Here is a 15878-nt window from a genome sequence, read left to right on the forward strand (position 1 = left end):
TGATAAGAGACAGCGGACTCTGTACTAGTTGGCAAGTACCGTTGCCACTTTAGCGGTTTTTCGTTAAATCTAACTACTTTTTGAGATGCATACGTCAGCTACCATAAAATCCTATTAATATAATAAATACGAAATTTTGTTTTTTTTTTTATACGACTTAAAATGGCAAACAAGCTGACGGCCCACCTGATGGAAAGTGGTAACCGTTGCCTATAGACATGAGCAGTACCATGGACATAACAGAGTATACTTCGCCCGTGATACCCCCCATGCGTTGCCATTCCTGAGGACTCAGGTATTATTCCTCTGTACCCAGTACATTCACGCAATTCAAAAATTTCATTCATTTTGTAACGATAGATGAATGGATCATCGTCATGTCAGCCTTTAGCTGTCCACTGCTGGACATAAGCCTTGCCCTTGGGGGGTTTTACCAGTATGTGCTGCGCTTGGTAGGCGGATTGACAACCGCAGACTTTAGAGATGTTTTAAGAGAGACGCTGCTACCCATCCCTCGCCATACCTTAGTCGCCTCTTACGAAACCCACGGGATAGGAAGGGGTGGCCTATTCTATGCCGGGACCACACGACAATATTGGATGGGTGGATATTTGTCGTTACTACGTCTTTCACGCAAAAACTACTGAACGGATTTAAATAAAACTTGATAAATAGTTAAGTAATTCCTAAGTTAGCACATAGAATACTTTAAGTTCACGCGGACGAAGCCATGGAATGCAACTAGTAAGTACATATATGTTTGTTCAATCTCTCTACCATACTCTATACCATATAAATTACATTTCATTTTATGACTATATTTCTTGGAAACCCAAGAAGTGTACCAGCGGGTACTGGTTACGTTGACAAGGACCTGTATATCAGGTTTGTGGGGTCAAGGGAGCCTGTCCATACTCTGACACAAAAACCCAATAAGATACGAGTACATCGTTTTATTTATTGATCTGGGAAATTATATATATATATATATATATATATATATATATATATATATATATATATATATATATATATATATATATATATATACGCCATTTAACTATTATAATAAATATATTATAATAACCTATAGATTTTGTAACTTTTATTCATCGTTACTATCATCTCAGCCATTACTGTCTACTGGGGGTCCTCCTACATCCGTACCAATGATATAATACCCATAATTAAACTCTTAATGATTAATGATAAATTTACAACGATTTATTAAAAATTTTAAAAGTTTTTTTATGTGACAATAGTTACAAAATCTTAGTCGAGAACAGATGAATAATTTTAACCGTCCTACTCTACGAAGCAGTATATTAAAGATCTTGCTTTCATTTAACGCTATTATGTCGTAAACGCGATACCATCTGATCGTAATGATAGCGCAAATTACACAGTCGCAGTCAACACAGACAGACAGATAATGCAGCCAACGAATGCTGAGCGTGTAAAGTACAATTCTCGTGTATTTCAAACCAGATGGTGCAACAAATGGTAAATAAAAATAGATGTATAAATCTTTTGTTAAATGTGAAAGTGAGTTTGTTTGTTAACTCTTAACGTCTTAACGGCTGAACCAATATGTATGAAGTTTGGTATATGCGTACTATATGAAATGGAGAAGAACATAGATTTATTTTATTTTCAAAAATAACACAATCTACATGAAAAGGTTTTGCTGGAAGAAATCTTTTATTAGAGATAAGCTCGCCTTTGTACATTATGTTTATAATGAATTGTGATTAACAGTATGTTTTGTGTATAATAAAGAATAAATAAAATAGATTACTATTTATCACTGGTCAATTAACATATCCGGGTGACACGAAACCGCGAATAAAAGATAGTTACATAATTTTTTTAATACAACTTAGAATGGCAAACAAACGGACGGCCCGCCAGATGGAAAGTGGTAATCGTCGCCTATAGACATGAACAGTACCATGGACATAACAGAGTATAACTCCCTTGTTTATAAAAAACAATTGCAAACTATTTTAACTATTACACTGTTTTTTTTTTTTTGATGAGTGAAAATGGTATTGTAGCCCCGCCTGCACTAACGGGTTACGCTGGCGGAGCACCAGTGAAGGGTGATAGATGAGAATGAAAACAGGCTAGTTAGCCCATCATGATGAATTCATCAGGAATTAAACATGATAGTTTCCAGGGGGAACCGCGAGGAGGTCGACCTGGTTGGGTATATTGCTAGCAATGGGATTCTCAGTCTCCATTACTAACAATCCCTTTCCCCCCACTATTACACTGTTTGTCACTCTATTTCAAATTGAAAATTTAGTGTAAAAGAAAGAGAGAAAACAGTCTAATAGCTAAAATAGGTTTATGAGAGGTTTGAGGTTTTTTTTTTTTAAATAGGAATTATTGTTTAAGGTATAATATGAAATGTAGCGTACATATTATATACACGAACAAAGCCGCGGGATCTAACTAACGCGTAACATTTATTGGATTATAAAAGATACATTTTATTCACGGCCCACAAAGTAATTATGATAAGTATTCATTAAAACAACGAGTCGACAAAATTAAATTATACATATTTTCTCTTGAAACTGGGCACGCTCCAAATATTTTTGCTTATAGCATACCGTGCCGAGCTATGGTATAATCCGAAATATAATTATTTTACCCAATTATATCATCAGTACGATTTCGCTTTTTAAAAATTCTCATTTCGCAAAAAAGCTACCTACTTTTGTGAACACACAAACGTGCACTTACACACACACACACACGCACATCGATGAAAGACGAGATGCATTTCAATTAAAATATTTGAATTTAGAAATTCATGTCTTACTTCACAATAAGTTTGACTTAACAATGAGTACTTTTTTTCACTGCAAAGATGGCAGCTTGAATAGTCACATAATATGGAACCGTTAGTAGAGGAAATCCTGTTAATTAGAATTGACTTGTCGTGTTGGTCCCGGGCATAGATATAGCCCGGCCATAAGAGAACTTAATGATCAAAGGATGGGCAGCAGCGTCCCTGTTAAAAACATCACCAAAGCCTTACTGCAGTTACCAACCCGCCTGTTAAGTTGCATCTACTGACAAGATCCACCGATAAAAGGAGGCCTATGATCAACAGTGGACAATCAATGAGTGACATATATATATATATATATATATATATATATATATATATATATATATATATATATATATATAGCAATATACCCAACCACGTCGACCTCCTCGCGGGTCTCCCTGGAAACTATCATGGTTACTTCCTGATGAATAAATAAATATATATATATATATATATATATATATGTGTATGTGTGTGTGTGTGTGTATAACGAGTCTAGAACACATAAAACCTTACACCAGAGGTAACCACTTCTTCCGTTCCTGATCTAGAGCCGCAATACTCAGTAATTTTATAACTATAGAAACCCTTCAAACCGGAATAGAGCATGCAAACTAACTGCTTACAAAAGCAAGTAATACAAGTATTTAACCATTACGAGTACAAGTGGACAAACAACTATATCACATTCCACGTGTATATTCATAATGTAAACCAGCTCATGAAGAAATGTCATTTAACTGCTTTGTTTTTGCCTTGGTCAAAACAAACTTGGTTAATAAGCCCAAGACCTATGACTGTGCAAATGCAATATGCAAAAGTATACGAGTATATGTACCCCCCATGCGTTGCCATTCCTGAGGACTCAGGTATTATTCCTCTGTACCCAGTACATTCACGCAATTCAAAAATTTCATTCATTTTGTAACGATAGATGAATGGATCGTCGTCATATCAGCCTTTAGCTGTCCACTGCTGGACATAAGCCTTGCCCTTGGGGGGTTTTACCAGTATGTGCTACGCTTGGTAGGCGGATTGACAACCGCAGACTTTAGAGATGTTTTAAGAGAGACGCTGCTACCCATCCCTCGCCCTCCCTTAGTCGCCTCTTACGACACCTACGGGATAGGAAGGGGTGGCCTATTCTATGCCGGGACCACACGACAATATTGGATGGGTGGATATTTCTTGTTAATCTTTCACTCAAAAACTACTAAACGGATATAACTAAAACTTAATGCATAGTTAAGTAATTCCTAAGTTAGCACATAGAATACTTTAGGTTCAGGCGGGCGAAGCCACGGCATACAACTAGTAAGAAATGTCATTTAACTGCTTTGTTTTTGCCTTGATCAAAACAAACTTGGTTAATAAGCCCAAGACCTATGACTGTGCAAATGCAATATGCAAATGTATACGAGTATATGTAGGTCCGGATATAATGATTCTTTTTTGAAACAGTAACATTTGTAATATATAGGGAGAAGGTAAAGAAATTTATCTCTAAAGCTAAGCAGTGGCTGCCTGTTCTGTACGAAGTACACTTAATAAAATATTACGATATCTATAGGCGACAGTTACTACTTTCCATCAGGTGGGCCGTCAGTTTGTTTGCCATTCTAAGTTGTAATAAAAAAAATTATACTATAGCCCAAGAAACTATGCAGGTGATTGTTCATAAAGATTCACCGCTCATCATCATCATCCTTCCAAATGTTTCCCATTATTTCTGATCTGCACAGCGACTTTTTGCCTTCAATTCTGATCTCTACTCGGTCATACCGCTTGTTACACTACAAATGCCTTTTTTATCCACTATGTTTTCTTTTGGCCAACGAAGTTATCCGGTGTAGACAGTCTGTCCAATTTTTCTATCTCCCTTAAAATATTTTTAGTTTTTCTTTTTATACACCTTAATATGGCAAACAAGCTGACGGCCCACCTGATCGAAAGTGGTAACCGTCGCCTATAGACATGAACAGTACTATGGACATAACAGAGTATACTGTTTCGCCCATGATACCCCCACCCCCATGCGTTGCCATTCCTGAGGACTCAGGTGTGTTTCATCTGTATCCTGTAAATTCACTGCCCTTCAAACCGAAACACAGCCATACAAACACAACTGCTTCACGGTAGAAACACGAATGGGACAGAGGTGCCCAAGCGAATGACTTTTGTACAAAGTCTCCCTCTGGTAAATATCATTAATTCATTTATCTTCCTTTACAGATTTAAGGGAAAAGGAATGGAATTATGATATCTAAAATGAGTTTGACAGTGAATAAATAACTACTGTGATCACCGCCATATCGACTCATTTCTTTCTATAACATAACGAACATGGGCCCGTCACAGCTTCGCACGGGTGGACATTTTTACAACATTTTAAAAAGTGGTTATTGTGACATAACGATAATAGTTGGACATATAGTATCAAAAAGTTTTTTGTAGTTATTAATATTTTCTTCAATATTGTAGAACATACTTTTGTTCTATCACCATTAGTTTCCGCAGCGCACGCGACCAAAGATATTGTACAGCATTTTTTACACCTTGAGTTACGTTACTAAAATTTTAGTAAGGATCCCTAATCTTTTCTAGCAATAAATATATATTTTCTAGCCTATGTTACTCAGGGTGAATGTAACTTTCTAATGGTGGAAAAATTTTGAAATTGTACAAAGTAGTTTTTGAGTTTATTCATTACAAACATACACACACAAAAATACAAATCTTTCCTCTTTATAATATTAGTGCAGATGTTATGGGAAATGTGACAATTATGTTACAAAGTTAACCTCAATCCCTCATCAATTACTGGCACTGCTAAAGATTTATAACTCCTATAGTATATTCACGTGTTCACATTTAAACATAATTCATAAAGTAAAAGTGATTGATACGGTTTGTAGGCGCGATGGCCGTCCGTGTTGTTTCGCTGCGGATTACAATCTACTCTATACTGTAAAGAAAACATGATAAAAGTAAAAAATGTTTTAAAAATAATTGAACGTAAGAAACCGACTATTTTTTTTTATACAACTTAGAATGGCAAACAAGCTGACGTCCCACCTGATGGAAAGTAGTAACTGTCGCCTGCCCAACATGAGCAGTGCCATGAACATAACAGAGTATATTGTTTCGCCCATGATACCCCCCATGCGTTGCCATTCGTGAAGACTAGTGATTAGCCCCGGCATCGCTTATATGTAAGATCTCTAATAGTGGAACAAAGGCACCCACACCAAAGAACTTTGTACAAAGTCATCCAGCGGTAAAAAGAAAAGATAAAAAAGTTAATGGTATTGAATTAAAATTAATTGCACTATAAAATGATACTCAAAACTGATATACTATGCACTTCTTACTCTATGTACCGCCACATCAATTAAATTTGTAATACTTTTGTGAATGTAAAGGTAATTTCCCACTTTTACTAAACAAGCTTATTGACCACCTTACAGAAAATGGCAACCATCGCATTTTTTTGATGGGTAAAAATGGTATGGTAACCCCGCCTGCGCTAACGGGATACGCTGGCGGAGCACCAGTGAAGGGTGATAGATGAGAATGAAAACAGGCCAGTTAGCCCATCATGATGAATTAATTCATCAGGAATTAACCATGATAGTTTCCATGGAGAACCGCGAGAAGGTCGACCTGGTTGGGTATATTGCTAGCAATGGTATTCTCAGTCTCCATCACTAACAATCCCTTTTCTCCCCAACCATCGTATTAGCTATGAACATCACAGAATATCGATACTCTGTCTTTTATGGCGCCCCTTGGAAACTATTAAATAATTTATACCCCGGGGGTGCATTAAATTTTTCAATGGTAAATACAATATTTACCTCACTTGACGTTTTGACTAAATTAACATAAACAGTAGACTGATAAACGGGAAACTTTGTACAGTTATTGAGATATTTGCTACTTCAATACGGTTTAACGGCTGAACCGATTTATATGAAATATGGTGTACAGATGAAGCATTTCTCAGAATATTTTAATTCACGTGGGTAAAACCACGCATTTAATATATAGAAGCAAATGTGAGACTGAATGAATATCAAACACCCGAGTTTCTAGAAGATTTTTAAACCAGTCCACCTGGAAACCACTGTACTGCGAATTTCTTGCGATTCATCACTACTTCATCATCACCTATAATCATCATTTATTATTGTTGTTGGTAATAGAGAGAAAAGAAATCTATCCATCGATAATTTCTCACTGTTACCCCGCCAGTGTATACCAATATAACGTAGGGGTTACACCCATTAAATAAATTGTAAACTTTAATATTTTACACTTTTACAATACTCGGTCGGCAACGCGCGCGTAATACCTCTGGTATTGCAGGCGTTCATAGGCTTTGCCACCTCAGTGGTATAAAAAAAAAAAATACTATTCTGATTCGATACATACAGCACGATTCAAGTATACACATAGATCTCACACAACGTGATGGCTTAACAACTAGAACATATTAAATCTTAGATCAGACCAGAAAAATAAAGAAAGTACACTAGTTATTCTGTGAAACAAATAAATGACAATCGCCACCCACCAATGTTAGTTTTTTACATCAAAATAGACAGTACAAAAATGAAATGAAATGTATCTACTTTGTAACATCAACGCCAAGTAACGTGAGGGTAGTTTAGGCAACGAAAATGTTTTATGATTATGAACATACATTACTTCGCAACAAGCAGTTTTTGCTCTACAAAGAAAAACAAGAGCTTCAATCGTCAAAAAATTAAAATCAAATCGACATGGGAGTACACCCGTATTGTTTACAAAAATGGGTTCAGAATGGACGACATAATGTAGTCGCAGAAAAATCTGGAAAATTAAGGACTTTTCCCTTGCTTATTTTTAAAATAGCTTAAAGAAAACATTTTTGCAAAACAGTAACAAGTATGATGGGCGATCGAAACCAAGATTCGCGTTAAAAGGAAACAGTAAGTGGGTAATTACATGCCATATCAAGACGCATCATGTAGGTAGTACCACAATTGTCCCTCAAGTATGTATGCGCGTACGCATTCCTTAATTAAGAGTCTTATATGGTGTTTGTCCCATAACCACAGAATAAGTAAGTAAGTAGTTAGTACAGTTGTAAACAAAAGACTTTCTTTAGTTTTATAAAAAAAAAACACTCAAAAATTAAGGAAAAGTTTGTAAAAAAAATTGCTACGAAGTTTTTGCTTAAGATTACATATATAGAACTTTGCTCGATATCAAATATACTATATAATTATGGTAATGCATTATAGGCGTCAGGAGTGTTCTCTAGAAATCTGTCCGATTCTAGAATAAGGGCATACGGGTATGCGACCACAGCCTCCCGAGACGCTGCAGTGTCCCACTCCTTTCCGCAACTGCAGTGTCCCCTCCGTTTACTTTCCCACATAAGTCCCTTATTCCTCTCATTTACCAATTTCCTTTACGCATTTCCAACGTTCTCTTCCTTTTTTCCTCAATCCTTTCCTCCATACCGTAGGTAGCGGAAACCACTAACAAATGTATTTCCAAAGAGGATTGACGTCAGGCAGGCGGCCGGTTGTAAAATTATAAGCCAAATCTTTTTATAATACTTATAATAAAACCAAATAATATTTGGGATAATGATAGGAAGATGATGAATAATAGTAACTAGTTTTTACCCGCGACCTCGTTCGCATCACCTAAAGTAGTCTGTCCTCTTCCGTCCCAAACACTAATTGTCTAATGATTGGTTGATTCGGAAATCAACTCGGCTTCATATTTATAATTATAATAAGAATTAGAACATACTTATAAAACAAAAATTTTACTACAAATCTTATCCTAATACTTTATTTGAAACGTAAGTTAAAACCTTTTTTTTTTATATTTTATGGCTTTATGCCTAATCATATATTCACATTTTATACTTGTTTGAAGGCCACTTGTAATTTCTTAAATTTACACAAAGAGGTATCAGTTAAAGCTTCTTAAATAAACTTTTAATGATTTTGCGAATTTTAAAGTTTCGTGCGTGAACCTAAATGGTCAATTGGTCATGTACAGTTTCAGAGAAATTTTCTCCCACGAACGCTCAGGCTGTAGCTCCTTGCTCCCTGCCGAGGTTATTCCCAGAGAATACAGTATAGGATTCTTTAAAAAAGGGTATATTAAAGATTCTTCAGGGTCAGCAATTTTTTAAAATTGCAGGCGTCCATAGGCTATATTGACCGTTTACCATCAGTCGGACTGTATGCTTGTTTGCCACCATTGTATTATAAAAAAAAATTGTATTGAGGTAAACAATACTTGTTTTATTTTAAAATATCAATTAACTGGCGTGAGGAATTATTTGGCAATAATTCAGTTAATTCATTGGCAAGTATTAATCTATTTTAAAACTTATTATTCACGTACGTTACAGAATCTATTACACATTTATTACATGTTATTACAGAATACAAAATCAATTTCTAGGACAAAAACTAATTTATAAATTTAGGTAACCAACGATACATTTCTAACATTTCAATCTAAGACTTTATTTTTTTTTTAATAATAAAACTATTGTTTAACATCTCATTTTTGCAAATATTCTAGTTTAATAGAGAAACTGCAGTTTAGATAAACCATGCAATGTACTATGTTTATTTGTCACAGACCTACTTGCAAAGTAGGCATTCAAACATTTTCAATACATAGATGAGATGAATATTTTCTAGATAGGGTTGTCGACAGACACAAATTTTGTTATTTTTAATTACTTTAAAAAATAATACCGTTAAGCAAACCAAATTTTTTTTATACCACGAATGTAAAAGATACATGCACAACAGTAATTTTACGAATTGTTATATTTGTCGTTTCCGACAATTATTTCGACTTCATCCTAAAGCCTTGTGTAGATCTGGGAGAGTGTACTGTAAGTTGATTGCTGGATACGTAAATGAAAGAACCAAGTGTTCTTTGAATCCAATCAATCAACATTTGAAAATCAAGAATCGAATAATAGAAACAAACTCACTCATATACTAGAATCAAATCAATTCTCGAGTAGATACAAATGATTAAAGCCAGCTACGTGTGTTAACGTCTTAGCGCCACGAATTGATCAGTCACGGAGAAAATGAAGCGCTAAATGGAATATTTATGTGTTTTAATTATTACCCGCAAGCGTTATTATATTAATGTCTCGTTAGTTTACCATTTAATCTGTTTCCTCTATGTAATCCATTTTTCCGGAATAAGTGAGTGTAATTTCGCGAGTGAGGTCCTGTTTTTACCCGACTGTGTGAAATAAGGAGGATAATGTTTTAAGAATGTATATTAATAATAGTTTTTAGTCGCCAGTAAAATCAAGGTTTACTCCTGATAACATACGGCATATATATCCTTCTCCATTCCAAATACTATAACGCTAAGAGATAAAAAACAGACAAACCCACTTTCGCATTTATAATGATATAAGTATGTTCGTATCTATAGCCCAACGTATAGCCTAAACAACTGGATAGATTTTAAATAACTCTTGCTAGATATCACAAAATAAATATGGCGCGCACTAACTGACATTAACTTATTTAGAGGATTTGTGACATTTCACGTCAACTTATTCCTTGTTACAACATTATGATTAACATATTATGTAATGTAATCTGGTATGATAATCTGGTATCATACCTAATTTATTGTACCGTAAACAGTAAATTTAATCCTATTGATATAATAAAAAAATAAGTTACAACTTATTTATTTATTTACTCTTTATTGCACCACTTAAAGAATAATACAATATGAAAATTAAAGAGATTTATTAAAATTTCTATCAGGTGGCAGCCCTAAGTTATTTACAAAATATCAAATAAATGGTGAGAAGTAATTGTACACATGGATATTTGCGAACTTTATTGTTCAAACAACTAAATACTAGAAGCAGTCATCACTTGAAAATAAGAGGAAACAATGAATAGTGAGTCAAACAGAAATATTAATATATAAATACTATATTGAAAAGGGTGAAGGAGAAACGAACATTAATAAAAACAATAGAGAAGAGAAGAGGCAAAATACTGGGCCATCTTATACGATACGACGATTTTTTAAATAATATAGTAGAAGGAAAAAGAGAAGGCTAAAGAGGAAGGGGAAGACCGAGGAATAACTACATGGGACAGATAAAAGAAACACTAGGTGTCATGTCGTATAGGGAGGTCCAAGATATGGCCTGGAATAGAGCTGGCTGGAAGAAGATCCATGAATCAGTTGCACCGACAAGAGTACTATATATCCCACATAAAACATCACCAAAGTCTAACTGCGGTTGCTAATTCGCCTGCCAAGCGTAGCAACTACTGGCAAACCCCTTCAAGCAGGAGTCTTATATTCAGCAGTGGACGGTTAAAGGCTAAAGAAAAATAAGAAAAATAATATCATTATTCATATCATGAAATAAAAAAATACTACAAAATTGTAAACCTCCTCTTTTTGAAGTCGGTTGAATAAAATAAACACTTTAATTTGAAACACTAACTGTTCCATTACTGGGTGATCTATTTCTACACAGTAAACCAGTGTATTTTGGAGCTGGTTCGACTCTCAACCACCTGATGTTTCTCCCAAAACTAAATCAGCATGTGATCATAATGAAATTAAATATAACTAGAAAAGAACACAACAATAGTCAGTTTTTAAAAGTCGAATAATACTGCTTTCACCGCATTTCACTGAAGGTAATCTAGTTTCGACAAAGATAAACTAAAAACTTGAAAATTTAGTAAAACTTGCTCCACTTTTGTATGTTTCAGTCGTTATTTAATTTGAACGTTCATTTGTTTTAAAATTAATTCTAGAAATTTATATAAGAGTAGAGAAGCGAGGGTATATAGGTAGCAGCGTCCCTCTTAAAACATCTCTAAAGCCTAACTGTGGTTGCCAATCCTGCTAAGCGTGGCTACTACTGGCAAAACCGCTCAGGGAGGAGGCTTCAACAGTATAGGTATTCAGCAGTAGACAGTTAAAGACTGATATGATGATGATATAAGAAAATATAAAATGATAACGAGTCTAGTGGTTCACTTTGTCTCAACCCGAATATTGGACGACTGATTTTTAAAAACAAGTCTGTCAAAGTAATACATAATGCTGATGCACGCTATGTTTTTACCTGCGATTTTGATTGATTTAAATATAAATGAATCTATAATCTCTATCCCAAATACAAAATTTAGTAAATTAGTAAATTTTATATTTTAATAGGTTGAACCGTTAAGGTAACAAGAAATATCAAACTCACTTTTATATAATATATAAATAAAATTTGTAGTTTAGGTAGAGAGAACCCTGTGCCAAAGACCTCTATACTTACATACATTAGGAATAAATACCAAAAAAATTGGCATAAAATTAAATACAATATTATTAAAATTTTTACTCCACCAAAAAAATAGCTATTTTTATGACAATAAAATTAATATAGAACCAAAACTGCCATAGACTGTTTTACTCTTGAAGAGTTAATTATAAAAGCAAAAATGAGTACACATAGTGAAATAAAAAAAAAATTGCAAGCGCAATAAAAACTTCTTTGCTTTATTCCTTAAATAATGAGAACGCTTAATTTCTTAAATAATTGCTTGATTGCACGTGTATGAAACTAGATTGTGATTTAGATCACAGATAATATAATTCCAGACACAGACATTAAATACAGTTAACGCCCGACAGAAGTGTATCAATCAGTTTTGGATCCACCTCGCCGAGTACCCGACGACCAGGCCGCGTAATGATACATTGCAAATAGGTCAAACATAGATAATGTCAATCTGAAGACAGGTTTCTGAATTAATAATTGTAAGAACATGTTATATATCTGTCAATAAATGTTTAATATGTCTTATGTAGAACAAACGTAAGGTGTCTCTGTAGTAATAGAGAATCAATAGATACAATATTTAATTCTATTGAAATTATGAAAATCCAGAAATAGATAATGTATTTTTTTCAAACATGCTTGGAAATGTGAGCATTATTTTGACAATCTTCTTCGAGATAAATCAAAATTGCCGTACTGGCCAGATACATGCGAGCAGCGGCCGGCAAAAGTTGTATGAAAATCCATATCTGTCGTGTTTTGCGGCCAGATAAATTACTATATAAACTCATATCTGTCCTGTAATTTAAAAATGGAATGACCTTTTACATCGAAACATGGCTACCAAGAAGGTAACTAATAAAAGATGGACTCACGTATGTGTGCCTCGGCTATACCTAGGCCCACATTTGCACGTTCGTCTATCAATGCCTCAGTTGCTGACCGCTATAGTAATGTACTATAATTATTAAAAATGTCATAAGTACTTATTATGTTTTAATTACAGCAGGCCGAGGCGCGCAGTCGAATCATGCTCTCATTACAGCTGCTCAAGATTAAGAATCCCAAATGATCCCGAAACTAATGGAGCTTTCTCGACCAAATTACACTTAAACCACTAGTTACTATTTGACGATCTAAGTAGTCTAGTAGCTTACGGCGGTCACAGGTTTAGTGCTTAATACAATAAAACTTGGATAGCTCTTCATTATGCTTTCATTCTTTATGCTTCATTATTATATGTATATTCGTTACTGCGCTTGAAAAAAAAATACAGCGATTAGTTTAACAACTCGTTAGCAAGGGTGCGCTTATCTCTAAAAGAGATCTCTTCCAGTCAATCCAATGCAGTTAGAGAGAAAATAATTAACGAGTAATCTAGTGCAAGAAGTGGCTGTGTTTAGGTAACAAACATAAAAAATACAATTGAATTGACAACCTCCTTCTTTTTGTAGTCGGTTGAAAATAGAAAATGTTTTTTTTTAAATTCAACGTTTGAATTTAGAATTCTTGCACTGGACTATCTTATTACCAGATTATCCTATTACCAGAGGGTGACTTTGTATAAAAGTCAATTGCTTGGGCACCTCTATCCCATTCGTGTTTCAACCGTAAAGCAGTTGTAAACACAACATGAGTTGATTGAAGATTGCATGGTAGTGTTTCGGTTTTAAGGGGGGGATATGGCAGTGAATTTACAGGGTATAGAGGAATAACACCTAAGTCCTCAGGAATGACAACGCATGGGGGGTATCATGGGCGAAACAGTATATTCTGTTATGTCGATGGTACTCAAGTCTATAGGCCACGGTTATCACTTTCCATCAAGTAGGCCGTCAGCTTCTTTGCCACTGTAAGTTGCATAAAAAAAAAGTTTACTTTATTTATGCAGGGTGAAATACATATTAATTTATTTTGTTTAAGGTATTTTACATCACAGGAATAAAATATTTTAAATTAACATAAAAGTGTGCGTGTGTGTTGAGTTTCTTGCGGACTCTTCACAACAGATAACAACATTCCGATCTCTGCAGTAGATTCAAAAACAAATGACGATTTAAATGTGCTTGTAAACAAGTCTATTTGAATAAAAATTCATTCATTCTTTTAATATATGAGGCCAGTATTACATATAAATTTATATATATTTTTTTTTATTTAAATACACCTTATTTTTACATCAAAATTTTAAAATAAAATTACGAGTAAAAAGTAAAACTTCAAATTTGATATTATTGTAAAACAAAATTGTCTGTACCACTCAAAAATGTATATTTATAACATTTTTACAAACATTAAGGGTTACATCAACAAAATAAATTAATACAGACTGACTCTTATCGTATGGTAATTAAATTCGTATCCCATAAGTGAGCCTCTATACATTGAATAACACTGGCGCAAATAGAATAGCGAAAGTCAGGGCGTAAGTCAATCAAAATACAGTACAGAATTATAATGAATTGGCTACGTTTATTGACTGCGTTGAATATGTATTGGTAACGTAAAATACATATGTGTGCCAAATACGAAAAGTATTATGAGCGTATGGAGAATAATTAATTCGCATCAAACTCGTTTGTACTACCAAGAATTTGATTTCTGGGTTGCACGATTCGATTACAATGAAACACTTCGATGTGTCGAGCGTTTAGGAATGTCGGTCCTCTGTTTACCTCCTTGGTAATACGATAGCGGATAAATACTTATTTATTTATTAATTCGATGGTACAAATATGTGTACATGACGGACTTGATGCTAAAAGCATTCTCTCCCAGTCAACCATAGGGAAGTGTCAGAATACTCGAATGCGGTACTACTAATTATTGATATACATAATAAAATTACATATATAAACGAATAAATATATATAAATAACAAATATACTTACACTACAAATATACAGTACTTCTGTAAAACAGCCGAACTTTTTGGATTTCAAACTGAGAAGGCGCTGTAGGGACAATATGGGATAACAAATCGCAATAGGTACAACAATGTAAAAGATGGAAAACTCAAAACCATGACATAAAATAACCATAAAATGCTAGTTTACCCTTTACCTACCTATTAGCTTAGAATTTAGAAGAAATATTTATTCAATGCTTAATTTCGCACTTAATTACAGAAATATTTTAAAATAAAAAAAGCTCTAAAATAGTGCCACTCGGCTAGCTATGTGTCATCACCTTTTGAACATGACGCTAATTATCAGTATTAAACAAAACTTCATTAAAATCAGTTGAGCGGTTTCGGAGATCAGCGTGAATGAATATACCAAATAGTAAGCTTATATCTTGTTTTTTTTTTTTTTTTTATATAATAAACAACTCACACCCACATCAAATGATGGATCTACACAAAATGCATAAGTACGCACATAACCCATGCATTTTACCTACTGTTCAAAACGAGTTCAAAGTAATTACATCTACGAGAACCTGTCTGTCATTACCAGAGGAAAATGAACTGATTCAGTCAATCGCGTATGCTAATTTTGCGGTTACTGCTCGACTGTTACTTTTATCGATCTTTACATCAAACTCAAATTAATTTTTAATACTCAAATTATTTTTAAAAATAACACAATCTACATGAAAAGGTTTTGCTGGAAGAAATCTCTTATTAGAGATAAGCTCGCCTTTGTACATTATGTTTATAATGAA

The 15878-nt window shown here is 34.2% G+C and overlaps 1 protein-coding gene across 1 annotated transcript in view; it reads right to left on the reverse strand.

The window, feature by feature from the left end:
* Positions 1-15878, reverse strand: part of LOC116412923 (uncharacterized) — a gene marked incomplete at its 3' end in the record, with an annotated part of 70988 nt that overhangs the window by 46970 nt on the left and 8140 nt on the right. The window lies entirely within an intron of this gene.

This window comes from Galleria mellonella, unplaced genomic scaffold (genome assembly GCF_026898425.1).
Source record: "Galleria mellonella isolate WM207_F2 unplaced genomic scaffold, CSIRO_AGI_GalMel_v1 utg284, whole genome shotgun sequence".
In the NCBI taxonomy this organism is placed as follows: domain Eukaryota; kingdom Metazoa; phylum Arthropoda; class Insecta; order Lepidoptera; family Pyralidae; genus Galleria; species Galleria mellonella.